The sequence below is a fragment of the Gossypium arboreum genome, chromosome 8, assembly GCF_025698485.1.
Source record: "Gossypium arboreum isolate Shixiya-1 chromosome 8, ASM2569848v2, whole genome shotgun sequence".
Classification (NCBI taxonomy): Eukaryota; Viridiplantae; Streptophyta; class Magnoliopsida; order Malvales; family Malvaceae; genus Gossypium; species Gossypium arboreum.
In genome coordinates, this window is record NC_069077.1 from 127533135 (window position 1) to 127555945 (window position 22811).

At 35.3% G+C, this 22811-nt stretch overlaps 1 long non-coding RNA gene and 1 other non-coding gene across 2 annotated transcripts; one reads left to right on the forward strand and one right to left on the reverse strand.

Annotated features, from left to right (window-relative positions):
* Positions 1 to 231: 231 nt before the first annotated feature.
* LOC128279478 (uncharacterized) lies at positions 232 to 8641 on the forward strand. The gene is made up of 2 exons (XR_008269664.1): positions 232 to 511; positions 8421 to 8641. It is a non-coding gene; the product is annotated as an uncharacterized LOC128279478 (long non-coding RNA).
* An 8741-nt stretch (positions 8642 to 17382) lies between these two features.
* LOC128279759 (small nucleolar RNA R71) lies at positions 17383 to 17489 on the reverse strand. The gene has a single exon (XR_008269955.1). It is a non-coding gene; the product is annotated as a small nucleolar RNA R71 (small nucleolar RNA).
* Positions 17490 to 22811: the final 5322 nt, after the last annotated feature.

Sequence of the window (22811 nt, forward strand, 5' to 3'; positions counted from 1 at the left end):
AGAGATGGTGAGTGAGGGATGAATGAAATGGAGATTAAATGCCTCTCTATTTCTAATAGTAAGGAGCCCCTTGATTTTTCTATTTTTAGCGTGATAATCCCCCTTTTTTCTCTCATGCATGGCCATCCCCTTATGTTAAGGAAGGAAGGTCGATGACTTTGTTAAATTTAGTTAGCTCATGCTTGATTCATAGAAAGGAGTTGAACAGTCATGTGAGAAAATTTTTGTGGCTGATTTTTTATATTTTACCAAGTCTTGGGTGCTTCAATTAATTATTTTTATGATCAGTTGGACTTCCCATAGCCAAATTGAGCTTTTTCCTCCCTTAGTAGACGGTTTAGGCTTCAAATTTAGCAGTAGGCTTGTCCATTTCAGCGATCCAATTGTGAGCTTGGTAAAAGTTAGTTTGAGAATCCAAAAGATGAATTAGGATGCCTCATGCTGATTAGCCATCAACCCATGTCTGCATGGCCTCTGCTACAAGAATGCTACAACATCGAGCATCGAATAGGTAAGCTTCAAGACTAACTTTTCTTCTATTACACGAAACTGCGTCAAGTTGGAACAAATACGTCAAATTATCATGTAAATAAGTAAGATTACAAATTTATCTTTAATTTTTCCTACTTTATAAATATGTAATAAAACTAAAAAAATTTGCTATCAAAACACTTATAATTCGCATGAATTACTAGTAAGAAGGTGTTGTAAATGTCTATATAATTTAGAGTTATCACCCCCTAAATTTAATTCATTGCTCATTCAGAGTGATGATATATGTTAACTTACATTAAAACTCAAGGAGTCACTTTTGCAAAAATCCCTTCAAACGAAATCAATCCTTCCCATAGTCATGTGTTTACCAAAATTATGCTAAAAAATAAAAAAAAATGTAAACATGCAACTTGAGTACATATATAACTCAATTATTTTCAAATATTAACATGCTAACAAAAATATGTACTAAATGTCTTCCCTTAACAAATGTGTACTTAGTACTTTCCAATCAAAATTTATTTCCATCGATTAAACTAAGTAGCCATCCTAAAGTTTAATTATGTCTTCATATGTTGAACTCAGTAATTCCTCTCCACTAATTTAGTCGGCACAAAAATCTAAATCAATAGGTCTTTAATACGGTGGTAACGTGGCTTTGGTCAAGGTAGGAAAAAGATAGACAATTTTTAGGCTAAAACCTTAACCTCAGCTTACCTCAGACTTTCCAAATGCAATTATCCCCAAGAAAACCAACTTTTTTGAGTTTGAGTACACATGCTTTATGTACATCTTTATTTTTTTTCAATAACTAAATTTTTTAAGCAATCAATGATGCTTTCTTGAGCATATGACTCAGCATTTTGAGCATTCCAATACTTCTCTCTAGCTCCCTCAAACTTAATCATAAAAAATATTCTAGATGAACTGAGTCTAAGATTTAAGACAAATAGAGATAAATTAAGGAAGGGATGACTTATTAATGTAAGGTTCAAAAGAAAATCAGGCCATATAGCTCAAAGTAGGGTTTCAAGGGATAATTATTACTAGTGTTGGCTTGAAAGGCTTAAACGGTTCAAACAAAAATTTGCTTAAATCATTTCCAGATTACCATGCCTCCTAAGATTTCACCTCAAGGAAATACTAAGTTGATTTTAAAGGCTTAAACTTTCACGGGTGCTTAGTTTTTCTAAGGAGTTAAAAAATTTCATGGCATGACTTATACATAATTACTAAGTTCAACATTTTTTTATCATAATTAAGCTAGCATAAAAATAATTGAAATAATAGAATTTTACCATATTAATGCTAATAAATTAAGAAAACATTAAAATTTTTAGCAATACTTTACTATAACATAACTTGATGAAAAAAAAATTAATTTTCGTCAAAAATAAAAAAAAAAAATTTTTGGTCCCCCACTAAAGAGAAACAATGTCCTCATTGTTTAAAAGCAAATATCAAAAGGGTAAAAATAAAGAAGTGAATGAGAACTATTACGAGGTAGGTTCCCAAGAAAGAGAGGTGAGTCTTATTTAACTGCTTAAATACCAAGCATTTCCTTGATAGAGCTAATTCTAGACATGCACATCACATTGCCACACTTCTTATTTTATGTGGAGCAAAATTAATGGTAAACTTCAACTTTTCTTATTCATAATTATAATTTAAAATTTATTGAACTAGAAATCTAAAATAGTAGTAGAGAAAAAATGAATTAAATCACAATTGAAAATATAAAATAACGATTGAGAAAAGTTAAGAGAACTCCCTCAATTTTATTTGGAATCGAAATATAAAACCTCAAACCTAGCCTAGACATTACGGTCGAATTATGAAAGTTACATTGACACATTAAGTATTGTACATATATTTTTGTGAAATCTTAAGGTTAAAAACCGTGAGTAAATAAAATAAATTTACTTAAACATAAATACCATTAATTTGTGTGAACCCATTTTGAAGGAAGCTCGACTTATAAACTGTTTAAAATCAAATCCTTTTACCTTAACCTCTCGTTATCATAACGCAAAACTTGATTTTCAAAATTGTTTGCAGCGAAAAAAAATATTTCAAAGTTCTTAAGTTTGAAATTCTTAGTTTTCATTGATTTTGTCGTCTTTGATAGAAATAATAATTAAAATATTGTTTTTTTCCCTTTTTTTAAAATAAAACCAATACCAAAATTTAATGTCCTAAAAACAAATTAAAATTCTAAAAAGTCCATAACAAACAAAAACAAACTTAAAGTTTTAAATGTTTAAACTGAGCTCCGAAATCGCTGCCAAATCCTAAGTCTAAGGATCACTTGAAAAGTGTCAAAACAAATGAATGATCTAGAAGCCCAGTGTGTGACTTAGCCCACACACAAAATTTTACTTATATCATACATAAATGCAAATATTAGAATAGAATTTCATATTTTTTGAGAAACATATATCATATCAGAACAGATCCTACCCCCATACGCTACATACCATCTCTGACCAACCAATCATACTAATTAGGACTCATGAGTCCATCCATCCAATCACATTGGAATGTGGTGGTATGCCACTCATAAATATGCAGCTGAACTACCAGGCAAATATTGTAGTTTAATCGCCAAAATTTGCAATAAAAACTACTAGAATACACTTTGTCCATCATATCAAACCCACACCAATGCACATGCATAATCATATTAACATACTTACATATCACATGAATTGTATGGCATGCATACCTAAGCATATTTTTACGGATAATAACATATCATATTCCTTATACAAAATTAATCCTAATTAACATGCTTTCTAAGCGTACTAATGTGTAACATACCGAATTTTATGCTTTTATAAGCCTACAAAATAGTCACGAATTCAATTTTTGAGTTCCTTAATCAGCCCCTAATCGAGCCTCCAAATTGGCCAAAAAAGGCCCACATGCTCGTGTGGCCCACACGACCCAACAAGCCAACTTGTGTGGTCCACATGCCTACCTGTTCAGACCATGTAATCACACAGGACTGTATGCTCCACAAGGCCTAGCACACGGCTAACCACACGGTCGTGTGGTGCACACGGTCTGTCACACGGTCGTGTGACGCAAAACAATTTCAAAAATAGCCTATGTTTTTGGGTTTTTGTTTTTGAATTCCGATTGAGTTTTAGGGTTAGTTTCACACACTTGATAGTATTTCTGATAAACCAACAATAGCGCACTCTGAATCCTACATACGAAACCAAATCAAATCAATTAAAAAACATGAATTAACCCAAATTCTACCACTTTTCTAAATGAAAACAGTCCCTAAAGGAATACACGAGTACTTACTTCACAGGAACAACGTCGAAACGACGACTACTCCGCTGGAGGATTTTGATTCTCATACCATTCGCCTAATCAAAATCATGAGAAAACTTAATATAATGTGCAACAAGAACTAATACTAAAACTTAACCTTGCACAATGAATGAATTAAAGCTAAAGTAGTAGAAAAATAATTGATAAAACTTACACTATTATTGGATTATGATTGAAAATAATGAGTCTAAAAGTAACCCGACGATGATTTAATGGCAGTAAGCAAGAATCAACCACAAAAGAAAAAGAAAGAAAACTCAAAAGAAGAGAAAGAAAAGAAGAAGAAGAAAATAGAGAAAAACAAAGGAAAGGAAAAAAAAAAGTGAAAGAAGTAGGGGTTTGGACGATTGAATTTGGGAGAAAAATTAGGGAGCTAATAAATCAAGAAAATAAAAAATAAAATAATTAAATCTTAATCAAATCCTAACACATTAGATTTTATAGAATCCAAATTAACCACAACCTTTAGCACATGGTAAGAAACAAAAATAATTCCCCTTTTCGCAAACACTGAGATTTGAACATAGGACCAAAAGGTAAGCTGACACCTTACCACTGAACCAACAGACTCATTCTAACATAACTTGTACGAAAAAAATATTTAATTCAAATAATCTAGGATAAGGATTGAGTCAAAATTAACAAAATTTGAAGGAAATGACTCGAACCCAAAACCTCACGCACACAATCACAACACCCAACCCCTGAAACAAATTAAATTATTTGACATAATGTAACATTCCAAACTTAAGAAAATTTGGGGCGTTATACGTCATTGACTGAGACAGTGTCAAAGGGTCATCTATCATACCAACCATGCTCATCTAGGAAGTAATCATACTCCTGCCTAGCAAATCTATCCAACATCTGTTAAGGGAAGAAAACAAAAAATGATCTTTCTTGGTGGCCTCATTTAACTTCTTGTAATTCATGTAAATCCTCCAAACTATGACTCAAATATCTGAAATAATCCATCAGATGCCCTTCTTGTGCCTTTTCAAAACCACAAGTGACTTTTCTTCTTGATTCTTGGTGAAATTAATTGAAATAATGACAGGTAAAGTCGAAGATAAAACCAAATAATCATATTTCAAATGAGAAGGCAAGATCTTCAATTCCAATTAAACTAGCTCTTCAATCAATGCTTTCAATTGTGTGTACTCTCGAGATATAACTTTAATGATTCAAGTGGGATTTTCTGAGTGAATCATTTCAAATTAGCTTCTAACAAAGCCAAAAATTCCTTGTCTTCATCACCACTCGATGAATCAATTGGTAGAATACGTTCTAATAGATCGTCTAGAGACTAAAGTTCCAATTCTGTAGAAGCCATTGATTCTATATTGGAAACAATAGAGCATTCTTCGAATACATTTGGGGATTTAATAGAGTTGAAGACATTACAAGTCACCTTGTCATCCAAAATTTCCTTAAGTTGAGTATCATGTTACTACTTCTGGAATTGTTGAGGATATGACAGTGGTGGAAGCTTAGCTTTAACCAGACAACTTTTTTATGGTGATGCCTCTACATTTGTCACAGGAGCTGAACTATCAAGATAAACTTGTTGTGACAATACCTCAGTAGAAGTAGCAAAATCCGACTTCTGTAAAGTGGGAATTTCATCATTCGATTGATCTTCCTCTTTGTTCTGAGTAGCAACAAAGTCGTGTTTAGCCTAAAAAATTTTGGGTTCCAGCGTCTTTCCACTTCTAAATTAGACAAATTTGCAATGTTCTTTACCTACACTTCTTCAATTTTCAGTTTCGCTCGACAAAGCTCCTTGGGGTCGACTTCTAAGCTCGTTGGCTAGTTGTCCCACTTGGTTTTCCAAAATCCTCAAGGTTGTATCATTCTTTTCCATATATGCCTTCAACAGGTTCTCCAAGCTATTGGAAGATTCGACTTGTGGAGGTTTCTGAACTTGTTGAGTAAATCCTAGTGGATTATTTGGTCAGGATGGCATATAAGAGTTGTTAGGACCTGAGCCTTGATTATTCCATGAAAAGTTTTAATGGTTACGCCATGAAGAATTATAAAGGTTTGGATGCTTAAGTTGGCCATTCCTATTCTGATTTTGATTCCCCATGTAGTATATAGACTCTGGATTTGAGGGGCAATTTTTGAACACATGGTTAACCCCACAGAACACACTTAAAATGTTCTCAAATTGAATTGGTTGTTGTCCTGTCATATTGTCATTGAAATCTTTAGCAATAAAGTTCTCAAGCACAAAGGACACTGAAGATACCTGAGCTACTAAAGATATAAGTGCATCCGCTTCTTATACTCCTGCCACTCTTTTTCCCATGGCTGCTAGTAGCCAACCACTGATAGTTGTTGTTAGAAATCCTTTCAATAATTTCATAAGATTCATTAGATGATTTAGAAAGAAGGGCTCCATTTTCTCAAACATCCAACATCATTCTAGTATGAACACTAATACTAATATAAAAAGTCTCTATTTGAATGCAATAAGGAATACCATGGTAAGGACACCTTTCCAATAACTCTTTGAATCGCTCACATACCTCGTGTAAGTATTTTCATCGAATTACTAGAATGTGGTGTTCTTATTCCAAATTTTGGCATTCTTACTAGGAGACAAATACTTCATCAAGAATCTTTTGGCCCATTCCTGCCATTTTTTTATGGAACTGGATGGTAGAGAGTTCAACCACGCTCGTGCTCTATCTTTCAAGGAGTATGAGAATATTTCAGTCTCAAGGCATCTTTTATAACTCTGATCAATTTGAACAAGTCAATTACTTCCATGAACAGCAAAGATAAAGATATAGAGCTTCAGTAGGCATCCCGTTAAATTGACCCACAGTTTGCAACATTTAGAACATTACTGACATTAGTTCAAATTACAGTGCCTCAATTTCAGGTCTCACAATACCTGGATTTAGCTTATTGAAGAGAGAAATTTCATATTATCGAATGATGCAATTTCTATTATCGACAACAATGATCGAATTGTGAACATTATAAGAAAATGCTCCTCCTTGAACATGTTGTAGAGGATCAATTATCACCTGAACAATAACGGAAACTATTAAAGTAAAAACAAAAGAAAATTAAACTAATTGCAAGATAATTAATTTCACAAATAATTGAATAAAATAATAATCCTCGACCAATGACACCAAAAACTTGTCTCGAAATAATTCGATTGGTGTACAAGTATACACAATCGTTGCAAGTAATAAAATGTTAAGTTATCATCTCCACAGGGACTATTTATGCAAATCGAGAATTGCAAAATTAATACTTAGCAAATTGGGTGGTGATGAAATAAATTAAAGTGTGATGAATTTCTAATTATACAAAATCTAACTTAAGTATGCTTAAAAAAAAAAAGTATTCAAGTTTTTAAGAGTTAATCACAATAGCATGCATGTGTTAGAATAATTTTCCTTCCTAAGTTAGAATTATTGAAACAATGTTAAAAGATGTTACGAAGACTCTGTGGCATGTTGATAATTTACTAGCCTTATTTAATTAGGTTATAATGTTAAACTTATTTAATTACTAAGTTTATCTAGCATATTTCTATGTTTAATAAACTCATAATTGCATAAACAAACATCAAACAAGGGTTATGTAAGGTAATAATATTTTTGGTATTATTACTAATTTAATCCCTAAATGATTAAACATAAATCATACAAGTATTGTGTCAATTAATTAAAATCTTGGTCGATTAATTAATTAATTAAGTTGTTTCCCTTCATTCATAATGCATGAGAAACATATTTATGATTTTACTTGCATAAGCAAACAAACCAAATGCACGAAACATCTTTAACAAAATTAAATAATCTAAGGTACAGAATTTAAATCATTCTAACACCAACAAAATTAAGCAATCATGATTATATTAAAAGTAGAAAACTCAGTTACAATCATGTTTCTTGAATTGAACAAAAATAAAAGATTGAAGAGTAAAAGAAATGCTAAGCCGTTCTGGTGGTTCTCCTAGGTACAACTCACTTTGCTCCCCCTTCATTCTTCTTTTCTTGTCATGACTACCAAGCTTAAAAATCTTTTAATATGGCTGAATGTGGCTACTCTCAAAGCCTTGCAAACACTCTTTGAAGAATGGAAAAAGAGAAGTGAAAGAAGAGAGAAAAGGGAGAAGAGATGGTGAGTAAGGGATGACTAAAATGGAGATCAAATGCCTCTCTATTTATACTGGTGAGGAGCCCCTTGAGTTTGCTATTTTTAGCATGATAATCCCCCTTTTTTCTCTCATGCATGGTCGCCCCTTGTGTTAAAGAAGGTCGATGACTTTGCTAAATTTAGCTAGCTTATGCTTGATTCATGGGAAGGAGTTGAACGGTCACATGAGAAAATTTTTGTGGCTAATTTGTGATATTTTACCAAGTCTTGGGTGGTTGAATTAATTATTTTTATGGACAGTTGGACTTCCTATAGCCTTCTCCCTTAATAGACGGTTGATAAACGCCAAATTATACATATTTTTACCCCAAATACCTAGCATATTTATGGATGTTTATTACTAGATTAATGGATTTTGGTGCTGTTAATCCGGTTATTTCATGTTTTGTACTCAGGAGAGCACCAAGAGTCAAAAGGAGCCAAAAATGAGCCAAAAAGGGACAAAACGTACCAAATCAAGAAGATGACATGGCCTAAGCCTTACCACACGGGCTGTTCACACGCTCGTGTCTTTCGAGGGTGTCGACCAAGGTTTTCACGATTCACACGGCCTGGCCATTGACCTACACGGTATGCAATTTAATGGATCGAACACGGCTTGGCAATCACGTCACACGGTCATGGCACACGGGCGTGTCCCTTTTTCAAAGAGTTGTATTTTACACAGAAAAGGATACTTAGGGAGGAAGAAAGTCAATCCAAAGCCTATATAAACACCCTAAGTATCAATTAGAAAGGGGCCGCTCCCCTCCATAACTTTTCTGGAGAACAAAACCACATGTCGAGAATTACTTGAAGGAAGCCAGACGATCCATCCCAAAAGCCGGAGCTACTCCAAGACTGAAGATCTCTCTCAGAATTCCTTCAGTGGTTTTAGAGTTTTCTTTATGTTTTGTTATTTTCATACTTTTGAGATGTACTCTTATTTTATTATGAACTAAACCTTTTAGATACCTAAGGGGGTTGAAACCTATGATGGATCTTGTTATTATTATTTGAACTGTATGATAAATACTTGATTTGTTCTTAATTATGTGTCTTAATGCTTGAGTTAATATTCTAGGTATTAATTCATGATTTGATGTGCTTATGCAGAGGAGCAAAAGTCCCTGTCTAAAAGTAGATTTGGCATAATTAAGTAGAGTTGATCGAACGCCTAGAAATAGGGTTACGAGATTTTACCGGATTTGGGTGAAACCTAATATGTGAGTCCATAGATTGATTTACTGCTTCCCTAGGGGTTTTAATTAAGAAAGAAATTTTGATTAATTCAAATGAGGGTTAGGTGTTATTAGTCTCGAAAGAGATAATAATATAGGTTAGGGAGTCTTACGGATCAAGTCAAGTGAATAAATCGTCTAGTTTAGAATCAGATAACAAATGAAATCTAGGTGGATTCCTCCTTGGGTGTCGTCTTTATCAATTACTTTTCTTCAAGTTTTTTTTTCCAAATTTGATCTTTTCTTTAGTTTAGTTAGTTAATTGGTTTAGTTAATTAGTTTAATAAACAACCCCTCTTTATTTTTAGGTTAAATAATAAAAAGATAGTTATTACTAGTACTTTTGGTTCCCTTGGGTACGATATCCCGGTTTTGCCATTACTATACTATTGTTCGATAAGTGCACTTGCCTTTTCGTCGTGATAATAGTTAGTCTAGGTTTGATCTTCATTATAAAAAATTATTACTTGTTACGAATCACGCGATCAACGGTTTGGTCTTCAAATTTGGCAGCAAGCTTATCCACTTTAGTGATCCAATTGCGAGTTAGGTCAAAATTAATTTGAGCATCCAATAGATGAATTTAGGATGCCCCATACCAATCAGCCATCAACCCATATCTGTATGGCCTCTGCTGCAGGAATGCTACAACATCGAGCATTGAATAAATGAGCTTCAAGACTAACTTTTCTTCTATTGCGCAAACTACGTCAAATTAGTAAAAATATGTCAAATTAGCATGTAAATAAGTAAGATTACAAATTTATCTTTAATTTTGTCTTACTTTACAAAATTTTAATAAAACTAAAAAAATTTTGCTATCAAAACACTCAAAATTCGCAAGAATTACTAGTCAGAATGTGATGTAAATGTCTATATAGTTTAGAGTTATCAGGATTCTACATTCGTTGTCAAAGAAAATACAATAAGCTTCAAAACAATTCAATTAGTCCAACAAGTTCATTAGCATAAACCACATTTTCAATATTATATACAAACATATTAGGGTTTTATACGAGATTACAAAAGCTCTTTTGTTAACCCGAGGTCAGATAAGGACTTAATTGAAAAGATTTCAAACTTGCAGATTGACATCGTGACATCATGACCTCACGTCGTGACTTTATTATTCAGTGAGTTATGCCATCAATTCTAGACTTTCGACGTCAGAACATCACTCATTGTCATCTATGTCACGACGTTGGGGACTATTTTGACAAAAACCACATTGGTACACTTTACATGTTTCCAATTAAACACCTATATAATCTCATAACATCTTTCCACAATCCAACAGCATCATACCATACCAAACTATACCAATTCAAGCATATGAAAATTTGAATCCAAGCATTTAATATGACATACATCACATGATAATCATTTAAGCTCATCCAAGCCATGTATCAATCTAGCCATGCCAAGCTAACCCACTTCAAGTTCAAATACATTTTACTAATGCAATTTGAGAATCAAGAACTTATATGGCCTTAACATGAACAAAAAAAGAGTATAAACTAAACTATAAATCATGTTTAACATTCAAACATAATATAATCTCAATACCATGATGACATTTACCACTAAGGATGGTCATTTACATAATCAAGACCTATCAACTTACCACGTTTCCAAGTCCAAACATATTTACAGCATGTGAGCTTTAAAATCCAAGATTCAATAAGCATAGATATGATCAAAATAGGCTTATAATAGACCATAAATGAAACTTACCAAAAAAAAAAAAAGCCTTTTCCATAAACATAACATAGGCAATCACAATTAAGGATGATCATTACAAAATACAATGACCTTATATACATGCCACAACCCTAGGAACCAAAATAAACATATTTCCACCGATTTGATGATAGTGTGACATCCGCAAGATTCAGCTTTGAGATTTCCAAATATGAAGATCTACAAGTAGGAGAAACAACTAGAATATGCATACAAGTGCTTAGTAAGTTCAAATGGAAAATATTATGCTTGTAACACCCTTTACCCAACTTGATCGCAGGGTCTGAGCTATAGGATGCTACATTCATTGTTGGAACAACTATAAATAATTGTTCACCATTCATTCATCCAAACATGTAAATAAGCATTAAGCAAATTCATAACATGTTATACAATTATTTCTGGATCTTACATGAGCTTACGAAAGCTCTTTTGTTAACTTGAGTACAAACTAGGACCAAAATATAAATTTTTATAAAATCTCAAATCGACGTTGTGACTTCATAATTTCCTCATCACGGCTTTGTTAAATCAGTGAGTCATATTAAGACGACGTGTAATTCCAAGTCGTGATGCCACTCATCGTCATACGAGGTTGCGACGCAAAGACTCCTCATCGCGGTGTTGCCCCTGTTTTTGTCAAAATGCACATTTGGTACCTAATTCCAGTATTTCCAAACACAAACTACCATTAATCCTTTCATATTTCAATTCAACCTATACCAAAATGTGGCAAACAGACCAAAATAAGCCTAAAACATGAATAAAATAGTAGATCTACTCAAAATATTACTATGATCGTTAAATGTATCAAGATATATCTAGTAATTCCAACCTAAATGAAATTAGCTCATGGGTTGGGATTTAAAATCCAAAATTAGAAAAACATTCAACATCATCATTAATAGTTTAGAAATCATAAAAATTAATTAACAGAATGAAGGTGGAATTAGAGGAAGCTTTCACCACTCCAGCTTTCACCTCGACATTACTGAATCGTATAGGACCCAAGGCTGAATGCTCATCCCTTTCCTTACATCTCTGCTCTCCTCTTAAACTGCTACCTTTTCATTTTCTCTGGAATTTCTCATGAATTTTCTCTGGAGAGAAGATTGCTATCCTAATCCCCCTCCAATATATTTTTCTCTTTCTTCTTTTATAGGGTAGGTCCCCTCTCTCAGCACACACTTTTCTACCTCTCTTTTAGGTGGATTTATCTGGTACACATCTAGTTGGCTAAGAGTGACGAGGACTAAGTGCTGCGTCACCATTTTCCTGGAATTGTCATGGCATTTCTATTGGCAATCCATCTAAGTTTTTGCCATGGCAATATTTCACTTCATTCATCCTTTTACTCCTTTTCTTTATCCTTCCTAAACTTGCTGCATACAACAACCAATTCCCTTCTTCCTAACAGTAAAAGTAACATGGAATGACATTTAAAACACAATCCAAGCGTTATTATGCAATGCTCTAAAAATAACCTGAAAATGAAAAATATCTTCTTAAGTACAAGCATTTAATCAAGCTTAGAGGTTCGAAATATAACTCTTTTCAAGAGTTATCAGTGGTTTCAGCTAATATCACTTCCTTCCAAGCTAAAAGGATCTTGATTGATATAGACAACTCTGTGGATATTGATAAACCATAAATTATACATATTTTTACCCCATGTTTAATGCATTTTATGGATGATTTCTCATTAGAATTGGTGAATTCGATGCTCCTAATGCTTTAATTTCATGTTTTATACTTAGAAGAGCAAAAGGAACGAGAAACGGGCCAAAAATAGAGAAAATGGGCCAAAGTACGAAATCAACACTGTCTGGACCTCTTCACACGGGCAGACCACACGGCCTGAAGTAATCGAACACAGGCGTTTGCCACGGACGTGTCCCTGCCGAGCCCAAGTTGAGTCCAATTTGGAAAAGGCTAATTTTGAGGGCTTCTAGGCATTCCAAAGCCTATAAATACACCCTATAGGAGGAAGAAAAGGGAGACGGTGAAGGGGGGTAAGGAATTACCCCAAGGAAGCCGATTGATCCATCTCAGAAGCCGAATTCATCATCAAGACTGAAGATCTCTCCTCAATTTCCCTTCAGGAGTTTTGGGTTTTCTTTATGTTTTGTATTCTTTATTCTGCGAAGATGTTTTCTTATATAGTTATGAACTAAATCCCCTAAATACCTAAGGGGAATGAAACCTAAGACGAATCTTGTTATTATTTTTTGAATTGTATGATAAATATTTGACTTGTTCTTAATTATGTGTTCTTAATTCTTGTTTTGATATCCCAAGATACTGATTCAAGACATGCTCTTGTTCAGAGGAGGAATAGACCCTGTCTAAGAGTACTTTTGTCATAATTAAGCGGAGTTGATTGCGCGCGTAGAAATAGGGTGACAAGACTTTGCCAGATTAGGGTGAAACCTAATAAGGGGATCCATAGATCGAGTTAATGCAACCCTAATGTGACAGTCCTAATTTGACCCTAGTAGAAAAGTAGTTTCGAGACCACAAAACTGAGTCACAACAAAAAATAATTAAATGTTATATTTTATGCTTATTATATGTGAAAGTGCATGTGTGAAAATTTCATGCTTTGATTTTGTCATTTGTATGCAAAATTTTTAAATAGGACTTATGTGAGAAATTTTGAAAATGTGATAGGTTAATTTGTAGTGGTCGAATATTTTATGGTTTAAAATAGGTGGATTTGCATGTCAAATTTCCACATTGATTTGTAGTGGCTGGCCATAATGATGATGATAAACAATATATGCATTTTAAATTAGCTTTAAAATATTTAATGGCTTTATATTATAAAATAAAGATAAATAAAATAACAAAATGAGGAAAAGGACAAAACTTGTTCATCTTTGTTCTTCATAGCCGAAATTAAGAGAAAAAGAGAGGAAAAAGCTCAAGCACATTCGGTCATTTACTTAGCATGATTCAAAGGTATGTTCCATGTATTTTCTTGATATTCTTGTGAAATTAGCATGGTCAAAGCATTGCTTAGTTAACCCATGTTTTAATTTTGAAAATTATTGTGTTGTGAGCATTTGGTCAAGAATTGAATTGAAGGAAATGGTTGTTTCATGTTCTTTTTATGAGTAATGGTAGATAGGTGAAGTTGAGCTAGACAAATGAGCATATATGTGCATTATGTGCTTATATGTGTATTCGGCCAAGGAAGTTTGATATGAAGCTTTGATAGGTTTGAGTGATGAATGGCCGAATGAGCTATAGGTTATGTATGAATGAATTTTATGCATATGTGTGTGTGGCATTAGTAGTTAATGGCATTCGGCATTGTTTAATTAAAATTAGAAATGGATGCTTGAAAGTTAAATAGGTCGCTCTAATGACCAAATATGCTAAAAGCTAATATATGGACTAGTTGACAAATATGTGTTATGGAAATATGAACAAATATCTATTTGATTTAGTATTCGGCTATGGTTAATTGCATAATAAATTGGTGTGGATGTTTTGAATGAGATATGCACAATTATAAGTTGAGTTGAGAAATGATTTCTCAAATGTCTAAATGATATTCGGCTATGGCATGTAAGCATGACTAGTTGGTGTTGAATATTTTTAATTAGAAGAAGGTTATAAGTTGAGTTTAATGTTAAAAGAAATATTTGAAAAGTTGCATAGTACCGAATGTGTTTGAATGTGACTTACAAAGTACATAAATTTGAAAATGAAATGGTGATAGACTTAAGTGGACAAATGATACGAATGAATTGGTTTTTGAAATGTATATGGTTGTCGTATGTATGTGTTTGATTGAGAAGTAAATTTGTTTGATTTAGCTCAAGAGCTTAGAGGACCAAAGTTGGATAGGGGAAAGGAGAAAGTAATCGAATAGCCGTTGTAATCGTTCGAAAACATCCGAGGTAAGTTTTAAGTAATCAAAAATAAATAACAATTGATTATAATCTGATATATTATGTGAATTAGGTATTCCTTGTAAGGTATGGATTTAGCCTAATGTTAAACATGAAATGATGGTGTATTGTATCATGCTTATATGGCATAATGGCGAGTATAACATGTTGATAAATATGCAATGTGCTTTTATAATCGAATGATAAGTTTGAAATGAATGTGAGCGAAATGTTATGCATAAGCTATCAAATACTAAGTGTGAAAATGAGATGAAAGAAAAGTGTTTGAGATGTATAATTATATATGTTCACATGATGCTAGTACCTAATTGATATGATTATGTTATATGAAACTTGTTGATTTGATTATCGTACGGTACTATTCGGGCCTTCGAGCCTAGTAGGCTATAATGCCGGTGAGTTAATATCGGGCTTCGAGCCTAGCAGGCGTAATGCTGGTGAATGAGTTCAGACTTAAAGTCTAGCAGGCTTCGTGCCGGCGACGAATTCGTGTTTTAAACCTAGCAGGCTAATTACTTGATTTGATATAAATCTAAAATTTTGAGACTTCGTGATAAAATGACAATTGAAATCGTATAATACCTTAAGTTGGCCAGGTATGTATCTTGTACTTATATGAGCTTGATTGGGGGATTGAATCCCAAGTATGTGAAATGATGTATATGTGAATAAGTATTAAGACTATATATATATGATCCTGATACATTCGGCCAAAATGTGAAGTTATGTGAAAATATTTGATTTACTTATGTTATATGAATTCAGATTCAAGTGAAGTTAATATGCTAAATATACATTAAATGTTTGTATATATATTAGGCCAAATGGCAATATACCTAAGAAATGTCACTTGAGAGTTTGATTGATCGATTTATAATTGAATTTAATTGTTTGCATTGCTTAAAACTTACTAAGCTTATGAAAGCTTACTCCGTTTGTTATGCTCCTCTATTTTTAGATTGTTGACTCTAGCCACTTGCTCGAGGATCGTCAGCAACTCATCACACTATCTATCGTTTTGGTACTATTATGTTTTTGTTTTGTATGGCATGTATAGACTAGACTTATGTGGATGATATTTTAAAGATGTTGTTGTATATAAGCCATGTGAATATGGTAACTTTTGAATGTCAGTATAAGTCTAAATTTCGATTTTTAATTTTGTTTGGCTATGCTTATAATTGCTAATGAACTTATGTAAATGTGAATGTACAAATGTAGTGTTTTGGTTTGGTAACTCTTCATAACCCACTCCGACGACGGATACGGGTTATAGGGGTGTTACACCTAGAGTGGTAATTAGAGAAAAGTCTCAGTTATTCAATCTAGGGATTAGACGTTATTAGTCTTGAATAGGGATAATAACATAATTTTGGATCTCTACGGAACGAGTTGAATGAATAAATTGTCCGATTCGGAGCCAGAATAACAAGTAAAGTCTAGGTGGATTTTTCCTTAGGTATTGTCTCAAGTCAATCGATTTTCCCAAAAGCTATTCCCCAATTCTTTTCTCTTCGCGTTCCTAGTTTAGATAATTAGTTAATTAAAACAAATAAAACCCCTTTTATTCTTAGGCTAGATAATAAAAAGACAGTCATTACTAGTACTTTTAGTTCCTTTGGGTTCGACAATCCGGTCTTGCTAAAACTATACTACTGTTCGATAGGTACACTTGCCTACATCGCGATAATAGTTAGTTCAAGAATGAGTAATTATAAATATTTGAAACCTATCACGAAACCTCGCAATCAAGTTTTTGGCGCCGTCGCCGGGGAACTAAAATATTAGGAACGCTAAATTTTTATTACTTTAGTCATTTATTTTTATTGCAATTTTATTTAATTTTATTATTTTTATTACTAATTAATTTACTTTTTCTTTCTCTTGGCAGGTTTTTATAGTTTATGACTAGAAGAAACCCGTCGGGACCATTACTTTTTGACGAAAAAATCGATCGCACAGTTCGTAAAAACCAAAGAGAAATAAGGCGCAGCTTAAGATACACAGAAAACAAGCAAGAAGACGATACTCAACCCCCAACCGAAGAGATGGCTGAAAACCAAGGCAATCAGCTACCTCCTGCAATTGCGGCTAATCAAAATCCTGCTCCACGTACTATGTATGACTATGCTAAACCTTCTTTAACAGGAATTGAGTCAAGTATAGTTAGACCTGCTATTGTTGCGAATAATTTTGAACTAAAACCTAACACAATTCAGATGATACAACAGTTTGTTCAGTTTAATGGTTTGCAGGATGAAGATCCCAACACTCACTTGGCGAATTTTCTGGAGTTTTGTGACACTTTCAAAATTAATGGCATTTCTGATGATGCCATTCGCCTTCGGTTGTTCCCTTTTTCATTGAGAAACAAAGCTAAATAGTGGTTGAACTCATTACCACGAGGGTCTATCACTACTTGGGAACAAATGACTGAAAAAGTTTTACTAAAATACTTTCCGCCGACTAAAACGGCTAAATTACGTAATGATATCTCTTCTTTTGTGCAAATGGATTTAAAAACACTTTACGATGCATGGGAGAGATACAAGGACTTACTGAGAAGGTGCCCTCACTATGGGTTACCGCTTTGGCTTCAAGTACAAACATTCCACAATGTTTCGAATCCCTCGACTTGGCAAATGGTTGACGCAGCTGCTGGCGGAACCATCAACAACAAAACACCTGAAGAGGCTTATGAATTCATTGAAGAAATGTCATTGAATAACTATCAGTGGCAAGTCATGAGGACTAAGCCAATAAAAATAGCCGGCGTTTATAACGTACATCTAGTAATGAGGTGTGACTCAAGTGGAGGAGGTGTGCATACAAAATATCAATCCTTTAATCCCATAGCGAAAGAGGAACAAGTCAACTATATGGGTAACAATAACTTTAGATCTCAAAATAACCCATACAGTAATACTTATAATGCAAGTTGGAGGAACCACCCAAATTTCTCCTGGGGTGGTCAAGGGAATCAAAAGCCACAAAATCCTCAGGGTTTTCAACCGTCACCTTATCAACAAGAGAAGAAACCGAACCTTGAGGAGATGCTCTCAAAATTCATATCAATGTCAGAAACCCGTTTCCAAAATACCGAGATAGCACTTAAAAATCAACAAGCATCGATCCAAGGACTCGAAACTCAGATAGGCCAGCTATCCAAACTAATCTCTGAATGACCACAAGGTAGCTTATCAAGTAATACTGAACCTAACCCAAGGGAACACCTCAATGCAATTAGTACTCAAGATAAGGAAGGATCCATTGCGCCTGAGCCAGAATTGATGCAAGAAACTGTGGTGAGCAAAGGTAAAAGTAAGGTAAGTCATAACAAAATGGTGAATAAAGAATATAGACCTCGTGTCCCATACCCTAACGCGACAAGGAAAGACCGCTCAGATGAACAATTCGGTAAATTCCTCAAACTTTTGAAAAAATTACATATTAATTTACTGTTTATTGAAGCTTTCTCGTAGATGCCAAATGCAATGAAATTTTTAAAAGAGCTTTTAGTAAATAAGCGGAAGTTGGATGAAGCATCGCATGTAGAGCTAAACACAGTCTGCTCAGCTATTCTACAGAATAAGCTACCTCACAAATTGAAAGATCCAAGGAGTTTTACAATTCCTTGCTTAATTGGTTGTTTAGATATAAGTCATGCATTAGCTGATTTAGGGGCTAGTATTAACGTCATGCCTTACAAAATGTTTAAGCAACTAGGTCTTGGGAAACCTAAACAAACTAGGATGAGCATTCAATTGGCAGATAAAGCTATAAGATTCCCTAGGGGTATTATTGAAGATGTACTCGTGAAAGTAGCTAAGTTCATATTCCCCGTTGATTTCGTTGTTCTAGACATAGAGGAGGATAATAACACCCCTTTGATTTTAGGGAGGCCCTTTTTAGCAATTGCTAAAACAATTATTGATGTTGGCACAGGTGAGCTAACACTTCGTGTGGGAGACGAAACGATCACCCTTCAAGCTCATAATTCTAGCATCATATCGAACATTGAAGGTAATGGTCCACACCAATCTACTAAAACTGACAATATGACTTTGCAGAAATTGAGCTTCAAAGAAGTTCACGAGCCATGTTCTAGAAATGATAGAGGATACATTCATGAAGAACGAAGGCTACGGATAGAGGAGCTAGACGAATGGCGAGCACATAAACCGAGAACACACGATAAACTGAAACTACACCAAAATGAGCCCGATACCTCTCCAAATCAACTTAAGGTTGGCGATAAAGTCTTACTAGATACCGCAGATCCTCACATTTTCACTACCACATCGAATGAGGAAATCCCTCTTATGGTACTCAGTATTTTTCTATTCAGTATGGTGGAGGTAAGTCATCCCAGGTTCGGTACTTTTAAGGTAAACAACACCCGTTTAAAACCTTATTTTGATGAGACTGATAGCAGGAATAAGGAGTATAAACCCCTCAAGCCACCATGACCATACAACGAAGAGGTAAGTCGAGCTTAGACTATAAATAAGCGCTTCTCGGGAGGCAACCCAAGCATTCACAATATTAATTTCTTTGAATTTTGGTATTTAACTCCTAACTTACTAATAGAAATCTTGAATACAAGTGTTTCCACAGAGACACGGCCAAAAACACGGGTGTGCTTAAGGCCGTGTGAAAACAGGGCAATAGATTTCCCCAACACGGGCATAGGAATAGAAAAACATGGGCGTGCCAGGGGCAAGGCTTGATTCTATTTCTTCGACACGGGCATGGGACACGCTCGTGTTGTTAAGCCATGGACAATAATACACGGGCCCGGTACCCTAACATACGGGCGTGGTACCCTAACACACGGGCATGGGAGAAGCCAAAAAAGCTAGGCACGACCGTGCGACATAGCCGTGTGCCACACACGCCCAAGACACACGGGCGTGAGATAGTAGTCGGGCACGACCTAAATTGTAAAATTCAAAAAAGACGGGCATGGCCCTAGGCCGTGTGGCCCTCCTTTATATAAGCAAACCACTGTTCATCTTCTTTCCCCTTTCAAAACCCTAACCCTAGCCGCTGCAACTCCACACGGCCCTCTGCCACGCTCGTGTGCCGCCTCCAACTTCGTTTTTAAAGCTCAATCTTTCTCACTTAGCGCCTTCAATGTCATCTTCAAAAGGAAAGAAAACCATTGTACCAGCCTCCAAGAAGAGGAAGGGAGCGTCATCTTCCGCGGGTCTAACCGCGGAAATTTTTCACCCTCTCCTACAGTTTCCACAAGGGCCCCAAGAAGAGTTTTTCCAAATATTTCGGGCTCGACCTTTAACAGTAGGCCGCTGCATTGACTGGGCTGCCGTAGAACAAGTCTAGATGGCTGATGCAATTCAGGCTCTTTAACCACCGACCGTAGGAGCTGTTCTTCGAGATTATCGAGATGACATACCTCGAGCTCACGATGAAACTCTGCTCAACGTTCCATCTCCATATCGTAATGACAAGGTACGATGATCCCGGCACGGTCCAGTTTTGCCTAGGCGGATTAATCCGCCAGCTAAGCATCCCAAATTTTGGTGCTGCACTAGGCCTATATACAGAGGAATTCAGGGAGGAGAATGAACTACATGCTCTCAGTCGCCACATACATTTCTCGTCCTTGAAGTGCTGGCACACTTTGGCCCCTAGCACGGCCTCATACAATCCTAGCCGCTCCAAGGCATCAGTTCTACCACCATCCCTGAGGTACTTACATGCTATTTTAGCTCACACAATTACAGGGAGGCGAGAGAGCACTGGCGTTGTCAACACCTACGACGGCTACTTCTTATGGTGCATGTCACAAGGACACGTCATGAACCTTGCCTATTTCATCGCCCTTATGATTCAGCACTAGATGGAGCGGCATCGGAAGGGGGTCATCTCCATTGGCCCCTACGTGACTAGGCTGGCGCGACACTTTGGGCTCCTCAACACCGCAGCGCAAGTATCATCCCTCACCCTCATCGGCCAGATGTCTCTGTAAGGCATCTCGAGCATGCTTAGCATGAGGATGATCGAGAGGCGCTGAGGAACCTACCCTCCCCAGTATCGTCTTGCCCAATCTACCGAGGAGGAGGCTTATGAGGACATTCCTGATGATGTCCCCTCACAGCACGAGGGCCCACCGACTCAGCCACCACCACCCTCTTGTCCATTTCATGCGGCGGCTTCATATGCTGACATCTCTGAGCGCTTCACCTAATTTGAGCAGCAGTATTTTCAATGATTTGACAACATTGATGCTACTCTACAGCAAATTTGTCAGCACCTCCACATCTCATCGCCAGTCCCACCTCGCGAACCATCCAGCGATTAAGATGTTTAGAAATATTTATTTCTTATTTTATGTTTTAAATTTTTATTGAAACTACTTTTTCTTTTTATTAGACTTTAGAAATTTTATTATTAAATTCAGTTATTTCTTTTTGAGTAATTATTCTTCCTAATATCCCCTAAAAAGTTCTGATTTTATCACAGTTATATAGAGCTCTTAAGCTCATCGTCACATAGGAACTAAAACTCCACAGGGAAAGGTTCTCCACGACTGCCATGTCCTAATCGACCACGACTATAGCTACCACTAGATATAATAAGTTAGTCTATGAATATTTAACTTGTTCTTAAAAAAAAACTATGTATATATATTAGTAATTCCATATTCTGAGAAGAAGCTCTGTTGTACGCAAGTGAAGATTAACTCTTTTTCTAGTTAGGCAATTTTTTATTTCAATCTCGAGTCTAACCCTTTCTTTCAGCTTGTGGCTAGACCCCCCTAACCAAGCCATACTACAACCCTCTAAAGACCTTTTGATTGATGTATTATCTTAAATTATAGTGGTGGAGATTTGATTTTCATGCAAGCCTATGGTAATGACATTTTTAATTATTAACTATTGAGTGCTTCATTTATTGTCCTTAAACACCTCGAGTGATTTGAGTGAATCTTTAGTGAGGATGTGAAACTCTGTGATATTCTGAATCAAAGGAAATTAGTTAGATGCTAAGAGACACCTATGTTTGCATGATTAAATACTCAACTTGGAATGTTTGAAACTTTTATGTTCTTTTAGTTGAATTCTCAATGTATAATTACCTATGAATTATTTTGAGATATTATCGATAAGAATTATAAGTTGAGGAGAATTTGTTTTGATTATGAGTTGAGGATTTTGCTTGAGGACAAGAAAATGCTTAAGTGTGGGGGTATTTGATAAACCGTAAATTATACATATTTTTACCCCATGTTTAATGCATTTTATGGATGATTTCTCATTAGAATTGGTGAACTCGATGCTCCTAATGCTTTAATTTTATGTTTTATACTTAGGAGAGCATAGGAGAGCGAAAGGAAAGACAAACGAGCCAAAAACAGAGAAAATGGGCTAAAGTACGAAATCAACACGGCCTGGACCTCCTCACATGGGTAGACCACATGGTCGTGTCAATTTGGCAGGCTCGAGCACGGCCTGAAGTAATCGAACACGGGTGTGTGCCACGGGCGTGTCCCTACCGAGCCCAAGTTGAGTCCAATTCGGAAAAGGCTAATTTTGTGGGCTTCTAGGCATTCCAAAGCCTATAAATACACCTTAGAGGAGGAAGAAAAGGGAGACGGAGAAGAGGGTAAGGAATTACCCCAAGAAAGCCGATTGATCCATCTTAGAAGCCAGATTTATCATCAAGACTACAGATCTCTCCTCAATTTCCCTTCAGGAGTTTTGAGTTTTCTTTTTGTTTTGTATTCTTTATTCTTTGGAGATGTTTTCTTATTTAGTTATGAACTAAATCCCCTAAATACCTAAGGGGAATGAAACCTAAGACGAATCTTGTTATTATTTTCTGAATCGTATGATAAATATTTGACTTGTTCTTAATTATGTGTTCTTAATTCTTGTTTTGA